The following is an 11,030-nucleotide window of genomic DNA, read 5'->3' on the forward strand; positions in this document are numbered from 1 at the left end:
ACCAATCAATTAAACTTATTAAAAGGAATTCTGAATCAATCACAAGTTGGAAAACCAGTTTGAAGAAAGATTCCTCATATATAAAAGCACACAGACACGTTAAACATGAAGAAATTTGTCATGCTATTCAATAGAAGAGTCTAGTGTAGGAGAATCAGAATTGTGTGCAAACAAAAGAAGTTCACACTTAGTTCATAGACCCAGAAATAAGTCTGAAAGAGTCAAGGGTCCTCAAACAGAACCCTAGTTTGATCATGTGACCAAACTCGGAGGAAACCCCCAAATTCTAAGGTTTCCGACTCGAGTCGAATACAAAGATCAGGAGGCAACATGCTTAGAGATTTCTTTTCAGAATCTCATGAGAAGATAAGCAAATACAAATAACATTCAAAGCAGACAGAGTGTAGGAGCATAATGAGAGAATAGTCACGACAGTAAAAGAAACGTGTTTAAGAAAATCTTTTAGAAGGGACTTAAACAGGGTTTAGTAGAAGAAAAAGCAATAACACTTAGGAACACAATAAGATATATAGAAGAAGAAAGTACTTTTCAGAAGGAACTTAGCCAAGGTTCAGAAGAGAAAAGAGATGGTATAACACTTAAGAAAACCGTAGAAGAAATATGTTTAAAGAGGTCTTTTAGAAGAACTCAGACAAAGTTCAGTAGAAAGCAAACAAAACTTAAGAACTCAGTAGGAAATACATATAGTAGAAGAACACAAAAAATACCGAAAAAGCATAGCAAAATATCATATAGGAAAATACAGCAAGATAAACATGCGAGCACGGTACAAAGCACAGTAGAAAAACAAAGCACAGAAGAACATGTATAGCATAAGAAAGCCGTAGAAGCACATGCGTGACAAATATACACAAAGAAAGGAAAAGAAGAGTCGGAGAAACATTTTAAGCTTTTTCAGAAACCCTAAATCGGAAAGAAGTAATTTTTTAAAGAAAAATTGGGGAAACATTTAGAAACTCAAGTAGAGCACAGATATAGAATAGATCTAAGAAAAAATCAGAGAAAACCTCGAAGGGTTAGGGTTTCAGAAGAACCCTAGAATGAGAAAGGCTTTGAAAAGGTCTTCGATCTAAGTCGGAGAAGTCAGAACAGGCTCATAAGACTAGGATACGCCGGAGCAAAGCCGGAGATGGCCGTAGAACCTTGAATTGGTGGAGATCTAGACAAAAACCTTCGAGGTCAGACCTCAAATATTCAAGGACCAAGTGTATAAGAGCAAAGGGAGTTGAGTATAAGGTTTCCATGGCCTGAGAAGCCATGGATTCCTGTGGGTTTTGAGGTGAGGATGATGAGAGGCTGCTAGAGTTAGGGTAAAGTTCGAGAGAGTTGGAGAGATGAGAGAATTCATATGCGGCGGTTGGTGAGAAATGGGATAGGGTTGGGGGGTGTTTGGGAATTGAAAAAGGAAAGGGGAAATTTTGGTCGTTGATCAAAATGATCAATGACCTGGATCAAAAGGGGAAACCGGGTGGGTTGGATAAGCGGGTTAGGGGCGGGTTATTTTAGGAATTGGGCTGGCCCATTTGAATTTGAAATTGGGGTTAATTGGGGCTGATTTTAGGCTAAAATTGAAATAAGATAGGGCTAGTATTTAAATAGCCATTTTCTCCCTTTTATTTTATAAAAAATAGTAAAATGATTTCTAAAAACAAATTGAAAGTACTAAATTAATTAATAATGTATAAATATTAAATTAAAATACTAGAATTAATTTTGTAATTATAAACGTAATTAAATCTTAAGATAGACTAAAATTATAATTATATACAATTTAGCTTTAAAAATACAAAATAAATTTATAAAAATGCGTAAAAATTACCTTAGCTATGTTTTGGTATAAATAGTAGAATAAAATAAATTATTCACCAAAATGATGATTTTGGGAATAATTATTAGTTTTTGTACTGCTAAAATAGGGCAATAAATTGATTTAAAAAATCTTTTAAAATTAGGAAAAATACTAAAACATTTGGATATACCTATGTATGAATACATAGGATATTTTGAAAGTATTTTGCATATACAAAATATACAGGGAAAAATTGGGTATCAACAAAGTGCCATGTGTGTGTAAGGATTGTTGATATTCTGTGCTATCCTATGTAGTCTAGAACTTTTCTCATGTGTTAATCAATGCGAAATCATTAAGTTTTGCTAGTCTAGGAGATGACGTAGACGTTTCTTGCTTGACCATAAAGGTGCTTGTCACTGAAAAATAAAATTTGCCTATTGCTATCCCCTTTGAGCCTATAGACCGTTTCCTTGGCACCCACATTACAAGCCGTACTCCTACTTTGTTCTTGATTCGAGATTGTTGAACTTTTACCTCCTAAGGAACTTAGTCGCTAAAATAAGTAAGGAGAGAAATTGGGGAGTTAATTTTGAGTGTAACCATGGAAGGACCCTTAAGGTTCACTAAAATTGTGAATAAAAGTCACTAGTTTATGAACTTCAATGCATGGAGTGTGTGAAGAAAAAGAAAAAGAAAAAGAAAGGAAAAAAAATAAGAGAGAAAAAATGTCGCAAGAAAAAGTAAATAAAAGTTCAAATAATGTAAAAAGATACACATCTCCTAATCTTTCTCACTCGTGCTAGTGAATCCATAGAGGTGCTTAATTGAAAAGAGGGCTATGTTATATATGGTGTATGACCAGTGAATGGGTTGAAAAGAAAAGGTGTTTGATTTGTGAGTGTTGTGTATTAAAGTGCTTAGAAGGGTTAGTCATTATTCCTAAATATATCCTACCCGTCCCTTAGCCTGCATTGCAACCTTAAAGTCCTAATTGATCCTACATATGGCTAGCTTAGATTAGTAGAGATATACATTGCGGGCAAGCTTATGGTATGACCACGAGAGGCACATGAACTCTTTGTGAGAGTGAGTGAATTTTTTTTTTCAATTGTGTGATGTCCTTAAATTATGTTCAATGACATATTTGAATGTGGACTACTTTGATATTCACTCTTTTGTTTGTGGTGAGGGCACTTGGTCTCATGACGGATTGGTGATGTTGTACACTTTCTTTTGTTGGGTGAGTGCGTGAGTTGAGGATGCTTAGTGTAATGAGTCATTTCTTGAGGTAAGGTCGTTGTGGAGAGGTTTCTTGAGTTGGTTGAATAGCATTGTATATACTTGGTCTAGTTTGAAAACGGGAAGAATGTGAAATTCGCGTGTTCATGCTTAATTGCCGATATCGATCATAGTCCAAAGGTAGGGTGTTTGATTGAATTAATTGTGAAGTTCTCTTTCATAGTGATAAGTATGTTTTGGGGGATTAATATAGTCTCATTACTCGAGGACGAGCAAGAGTCTAAGTGTGGGGTATTGATAATCGGCTTAATGTATGTATATATATATATAACAACGACGCACTGGTAATGATAATTGGCTTAATGTATGCATATTTTGATATATACCACTGCATATTTTGCTCATGTCTCGAAGATTTGAGATGTATAATATGATGATTTGTGCTCATTTGTGATATTTCTATGTGTATAAATCATTTGGATGCAATTTGGGATGAAATGGTGCGAATTAGAGTGAAATTGGGAAGAAAAAGCAACAAATAAAATTTGACGCGCAATTTACGGAAGTAAAATATTTTGGGTGCCAGGGCCAGCGCCCCACGCTGCTCTGGACGCTCAGAATGTGAAGTTGTCCTGTTTGACTAGGACCCGGTTATTTTAACCCCAAGACACCGCCAACTGATATAAAAGCCAACTTAAACCTATTTTGAAGAGGGGGATGTGACTTTGAGAGGAGAAGAAAAGAGCCAAACACTCGGGAGCACGGATTTGGTCAATTCTTCCATTCCTTTTCTAGTACTCATTGATTTTATGTTTGAAACCCTTATTTTTAATGATTTTATGAATATGAGTGGCTAAGAACCCTATTGTTTTAGGGTCATGGGTGAAACATGAATGTTGATGTTTGAAGTTTAATTTTGACGAAGTTGATTTTATCATATTGGGTTGTTTATTTAATTATATTTTTAATTATTTTGCTGAGTAGCTAACAGTGAAATACTATCTATGAATCTAGAGTTGAAATCGAAAATGGGAACTCTAGATTGCATATAGAATTAAATAGAGCAGGTTCTTGAACTCGGGCATCGGGGAACGGATTCACAATTAGGATAGACATATACTTAATTGTCTTGCTTGGTTGAAATATAGGAATTGTAAATGCATTCTTGTTAATCTTAATTCCATAGACATATAGGCATTAAGTTAGCTTGAATAGGCGAGTAAAAACTCGACAGATTCTTATGAGTAATATCAACCCTATCAATCAGCAATCCAGATAGATCAACTAGTCATTGTAAGCCAAGAACATAATATGATTGTTAGCTAGCCCATGACCCTGGAATATCCGCTCCTACTGATTGTTATTGGAAATTTATTAATTGTTTTGGTTGATTTCTAGTTAATTCATTGCTCGATAGTTTTAGGTAGTAACTTATTAACTTCTATATTTTGTGAGAAATCTCTTGAATCGATAAGTTAATTAAGTTTGAATTTGTCAAAAGTGAATCATAAGTCTTCGTGGGTATGATACTCTACTCACTACTCTACTACTTGGCGACCACGTATACTTGCGTGAGTGTTTTGGTCGCAACAATGCCCTCAAACTCTGATCTGGACTAGAATAGATAGATCGATCATACTAAGTCCTCTAAAACTGTGGAAGAGCACTAGCTACAGGTGGCGCCGAACTTGTCGAAGACTGGGGCCTGATACTACCTCTGAAGTCATCAGAATACCCTACAAATCTTGCCCTCTTATGCTGGCCCCTGTCCTGCTCCCTACTGCCCTTTGTTGGCGCTTACGATCCTCTAGTGTCTGGGCATAAGCTTGAATATGGGAAATATCCATGCTCTCCACCAAGGAGGTTTTCGTGCACTCATTTATCAGATGTGGTCCCAACCTATTCACGAACAGGTGCACCCTATCGCTCATCTTGGCTACCCTATGGGGAGAATACCTTGCTAAAAAATCAAACTACATACTATACTCTCGCACACGCATATTACCTTGTCGAAGGTTCAAGAACTTATTAGCTTTAGCTCGTCGTATCTCAACTGGCAAGTAGTGACGAAGAAAGGCCTCAGAAAATTCCTTCCAAATAGTTGGAGGAGCATTCAGACCCTTGGATCTCTCCCAACTATCATACCAGAAAACTGCTAAATCCTGTAACCGATAAGAAGCTAACTCTATAGCCTCAATATCACTAGTGTGCATAACCCGTAGTGTATAATAAACCTGATCAACAAAAGTTTGCGGATCCTCCTTAGGGTCTGATCCGGTAAACACTAGAGGGTCAAGATTAATAAAATCATGAACTCTCGCACTAATTGATTTATCAGCAGCACCGGTATTCTGCCTTTGACTACTAATCTAGTCAACAACTACACGACACTGCTCATATCGTGGTCTGTAGTTCCAGATGGAGGAACTAGAGGTGTTGGGTCCCTCCTAATATCCTGTGGAGGAGACAGAATAGATGAGGTGTGAGATGACATCTCACTTTGAGCCTCACTTTGGCCTGCTCTGGCTGGAGGCACCTGATTGGTACCCTCTCCCACAGCTGTATCAAGCTCTCTACTAATCGCTTGCTTCCTAGTCGAAGGAATCACTGAAAGAAAACAAGGTGAATTTTAGAGATGAACACTTACGACTCAACTCTACGTACGATCTAGATCCAGGAAGAAGATAACAACCCTAGATATCATGTAGCCTCCTGATTATAAAATGTGGCACGCTACATATCCATAATCAAGGCTCTACTAGACACGGCTCAAAGATGACCCCTAGGACAAACTTGTTCTGATACCAAGTTTTTCATGACCCAAACTGGAGGGCCATGACTGGCACCCGGGCCATACCTGCCGAGCACTAACGTACATTTTATCTGACCTTTCTTATTATCTATAATGGCCGACATGATCAACATAAATGGTGGACATGAATTATGAACAACCAATAATGACAGATAATGGCATGAACATACATAACATGGGCCGACAAGGCTTTCATGAAGTTATGTATAAGGTACAAGCTGACAAGCAACCATGAGAGACTATAAAACAAAAATCAGCCGACGAGGCAATCTAAACTATACATAGTCGACACCTATCTATGAGCCTCTAAAGGGACATAAGTGCTACAACATTGCAAGAACAGGGCCCCGGCATACCCATAATGTCTATAAAAAATACATACCAAGACCATGGCAAGTTCGGAGAAGGGATCTCGCCAATAACTGCTGAACTGGACAGCCTATTGTGGTGGGGGAGCTGCGTCTACCCGTCTATCAGGACCTGCAGCACGACATGCAGTGTCCACAAATAAAAGGGATGTCAGTACGAATAAAGTACTGAGTATGTAAGGCAGGAAGGCATAAATAAGAATAATAATGTAAGTAGGGATAGAGAATATACAACCTCTAACATCCGAGTTTCTCTGAGGGCGACTGACATGAAATGCATGATACACATACACATATATATATATATATATATATATATATATATCTTTTAGTTAGAATTGTAATAAGTAAACTATTATATCTTCTTTGTATAATTTAAACTATAGTGTAAATATTGAGTTTTCTTATTTATATAGTTTTCTTTAAGTCTAAGACTATGTTGGTTAATATATATATATATATATATATATATATATATATATATATATATATATATATATATATATATATATATATATATATATATATATATATATATATATATTCACATACGCCTCTGTTGGTATATTCACAAACGCCTCTGTGGGCATCATTATTATCATATCGTACCCGACTGTAATAGGCTCAGTAAAAATGTACCCCGACCATGTGGAGCTTGGCAAAACCCAACTGATCAATGGTTGCATAATAAGTGTCGTACCCAGCTGACTATAGCGCGACTCGGTAGAGTAAAATAGGTACATATATATAATGCATATTGGACTTATTGGAATCACATTCTGAACCTTTTGGAGTGACATAAGGTTGGTAACCTTCGTACACATTATTAGGACTAACTCTTCATCATGGATCTTATAAGAATAAGGAAGTACCAACAACATTGATAACATAAGAATAAGAGAAGCAACATCAACATCAATCGTTCCATAAGAAGGGAAAAATGTTAGTACTACTAGCTTCTAAGAGTGGGGTATCTTTGGAAGCTCTTTCATTACATAATGTACAATCTGAGTCGTGCAAAAGAAGGAAAGGGATAGCCTCACGTACCTTGTATATAATTCCCAACCTCAAGCTATGCAAATGTCACGACTTCTTAGTCTACAACAAGAGAAATGACACTATTGTTATCGTTTAAGCGTTGTAACTATTATATATCGACCGCACCCAATTTTACGATGAAACGGACAGCATCTTCCCTATTTATGTGACTTCTCACAAGTTAGAACAATCACGAAATAGACCAAACAACATTAATAATAATCATATAAATCCTCCCAAAACAGTCCACCAACCAACAACATTACTAACAAGCCTTTCGATAAATAACTTACAAGTTCTAGCTTCAACGACTTAGCCGCAACTTGGATAATCTTAAATACATATAGAGTAAGAGGTTACCTACCTTTAAACAGATATAACAACTCTAGTTTGACCTTAATTCACCATAAAATATTCTTCCAATGCTGCCACAAGAACAAGAAAGCGAAACTAGCATTTAGTTAGGGTTTTTCAACACTAGAATCACTTTGGAAGAGTTGAAATCACCTAGGGTTGATTTTACAAACTTGAGGGAGTATTGTACAGAACATAAACCACTTAAAACACCCTCTTAAACGGGCTGGAACCACACAAAAATCAGCAACTACACGAAGAACAAGAAACTTACTAGAGTCACGGAATTCCCGACACTTGATTTGTGTTGTTTGCCCTTTGTTTGGGTCTTATATCATGAGAGAACCTTGAGAGAGTGTTTTAGGTGTCTAGGGTCCGAACAGAATGAAAAATAATTAGTTAAAATGGGGTTAAGTCATCTCATATATATTAATATATCTCAACCGCCTATATGGGTCCCATAGAGAGCTCCTTGCGCATTCTCGCAAAAACGCGAATATCGCTCTACTCCGATATCGTATCGACGAATGATTTTATGTGTTAGAAACTAGACTCATAGATTTTCAATTTGGTGGGTATATCATCCCATAATTCCAAGTAAATTGGGATAAAAGCTTAGTAAAATTTGACCTGAAGTTTAAGTAAAATTATGAACGTAACTTGGGACAACTTTTGTCGACTTTTGTTTCATAACTCGTTTGACTTCAAGACTTATGATACAGATATTATATGATTCAAATACCTTAAAACACGACCTCTTGAGAATATTAAGTCTCTAGTTTTAGCTGAAAATATGGGTTACAACATTCTTGATTCGTTTAACTTCTAATGCTTGTTAACCACTCGTATGCACCTTTGTATCATTTAAGACCATTAGGATTAACTTCTTATCATCTCAAAGATAATCTATTCTCGGATTTACGTTGACTGACTTACGGCGTGATCTAACGTATGCGAATATGGGTTGTAACAATATCCTTAGTACCAAATTCTCAATTTTCCTCCATACCCAATTATCGAACTCATATGCAGATGATGTGATAAAGATGCACCAACACATAGTAGTAAGATGCGAATGGATATCAACATGAATAAGAGATTCTATGACTAATCATTTAATTTTAACTATCCATAACAATTCAATATGTGCATTTAATATTCTTAAGTTTGATCTTGATATCAAACATGATCAACAAAAGCCAATAATAACTAAATCATAAGTCAAATAAGGCTAGAATATGAATACAGACAAATGAACAAGCCAAAATCCTTAGCATGGTTTCTAATTATGGATAAGCTTCATCATGTAGTCATAGAATCAACGAAATATGAATAGACAATTCACATAGTCTAAATAAGGCAATATATAAGTGTAACTCTGTCCGGCTATGGTCATATCCTAGCTACACATACACGCTCTTCACCTGCACATAAGTGACACCTAAATCATGTAACAACTAGTACATTTGATCGCGCTTCGCGCTATCGAACACATCTTTGTGAAAAGATACAACAACAATAACATACCCAGTAAAATCTCACTAATGTGGTCTGGGAGAGTAGAATGTACGCAGACCTTACCCCTACCCCGAAAAGGGCAGAGAGGTTATTTCTAGGAGACTCTCGGCTCAACAGGAAAGGCAATATCAGAAAAGAAACAAGAGAAAAGACATGTAACAACAAAAGATACCAGAAAGAAAATAACCACAACAAATAAGTGAAAGGACAATAACACAAAACTATGCAAAACAACAATGTGAATAGACCGCTAACAAACCTAAACAAAACTCTATTAGACTACCCGGTACAAAGAGGGAAGAACTCTCGACTACCCCCTAGCCTACCACCCTATTGCTCGACCTCCACATGTTCCTATCAAGAGCCATGTCCTCGGAAATCTGAAGCCGCGCCATGTCTTGCCTGATCACCTCGCCCCAATACTTCTTAGGCTGCCTCTACCTCTTCTCATACCTGCCAAAGTTAACTGCTCACAACTCATAACCGGTGCATCTAGGATTCTCCTCCGCACGTGTCCGAACTATCTAAGTCGCGCTTCCCGCCTCTTGTCGTCCACGGGAGCCACGCCTACCCTCTCCCGAATATCTTCATTCTGAATCTTATCCAAGCTTGTGTGCCCACACATCTATCTCAACATCCTTATTTTTGCTACTTTCATCTTCTGGATACGTGAATTCTTGACTGGCTAATGCTCACTCCATACAACATGGCAGATCTAACCACTGCTTTATAGAACTTATCTTTGAGTTTCGGTGGCACATTCTTGTCACACAGGACTCCAGAAGCTAACCTCCATTTCATCCACCCCACTCCAATATGGTGCGTAACACCCCCGTCGATCTCCCCATCTCCTTAGATAATTGACCCTAAGCACGGAATTCCCGACACTTGATTTGTGTTGTTTGCCCTTTGTTTGGGTCTTATATCATGAGAGAACCTTGAGAGAGTGTTTTAGGTGTCTAGGGTCCGAACAGAATGAAAAATAATTAGTTAAAATGGGGTTAAGTCATCTCATATATATTAATATATCTCAACCGCCTATATGGGTCCCATAGAGAGCTCCTTGCGCATTCTCGCAAAAACGCGAATATCGCTCTACTCCGATATCGTATCGACGAATGATTTTATGTGTTAGAAACTAGACTCATAGATTTTCAATTTGGTGGGTATATCATCCCATAATTCCAAGTAAATTGGGATAAAAGCTTAGTAAAATTTGACCTGAAGTTTAAGTAAAATTATGAACGTAACTTGGGACAACTTTTGTCGACTTTTGTTTCATAACTCGTTTGACTTCAAGACTTATGATACAGATATTATATGATTCAAATACCTTAAAACACGACCTCTTGAGAATATTAAGTCTCTAGTTTTAGCTGAAAATATGGGTTACAACATTCTTGATTCGTTTAACTTCTAATGCTTGTTAACCACTCGTATGCACCTTTGTATCATTTAAGACCATTAGGATTAACTTCTTATCATCTCAAAGATAATCTATTCTCGGATTTACGTTGACTGACTTACGGCGTGATCTAACGTATGCGAATATGGGTTGTAACAATATCCTTAGTACCAAATTCTCAATTTTCCTCCATACCCAATTATCGAACTCATATGCAGATGATGTGATAAAGATGCACCAACACATAGTAGTAAGATGCGAATGGATATCAACATGAATAAGAGATTCTATGACTAATCATTTAATTTTAACTATCCATAACAATTCAATATGGGCATTTAATATTCTTAAGTTTGATCTTGATATCAAACATGATCAACAAAAGCCAATAATAACTAAATCATAAGTCAAATAAGGCTAGAATATGAATACAGACAAATGAACAAGCCAAAATCCTTAGCATGGTTTCTAATTATGGATAAG

The sequence above is a fragment of the Nicotiana tabacum genome, chromosome 6, assembly GCF_000715075.1.
Source record: "Nicotiana tabacum cultivar K326 chromosome 6, ASM71507v2, whole genome shotgun sequence".
Taxonomy (NCBI): Eukaryota; Viridiplantae; Streptophyta; class Magnoliopsida; order Solanales; family Solanaceae; genus Nicotiana; species Nicotiana tabacum.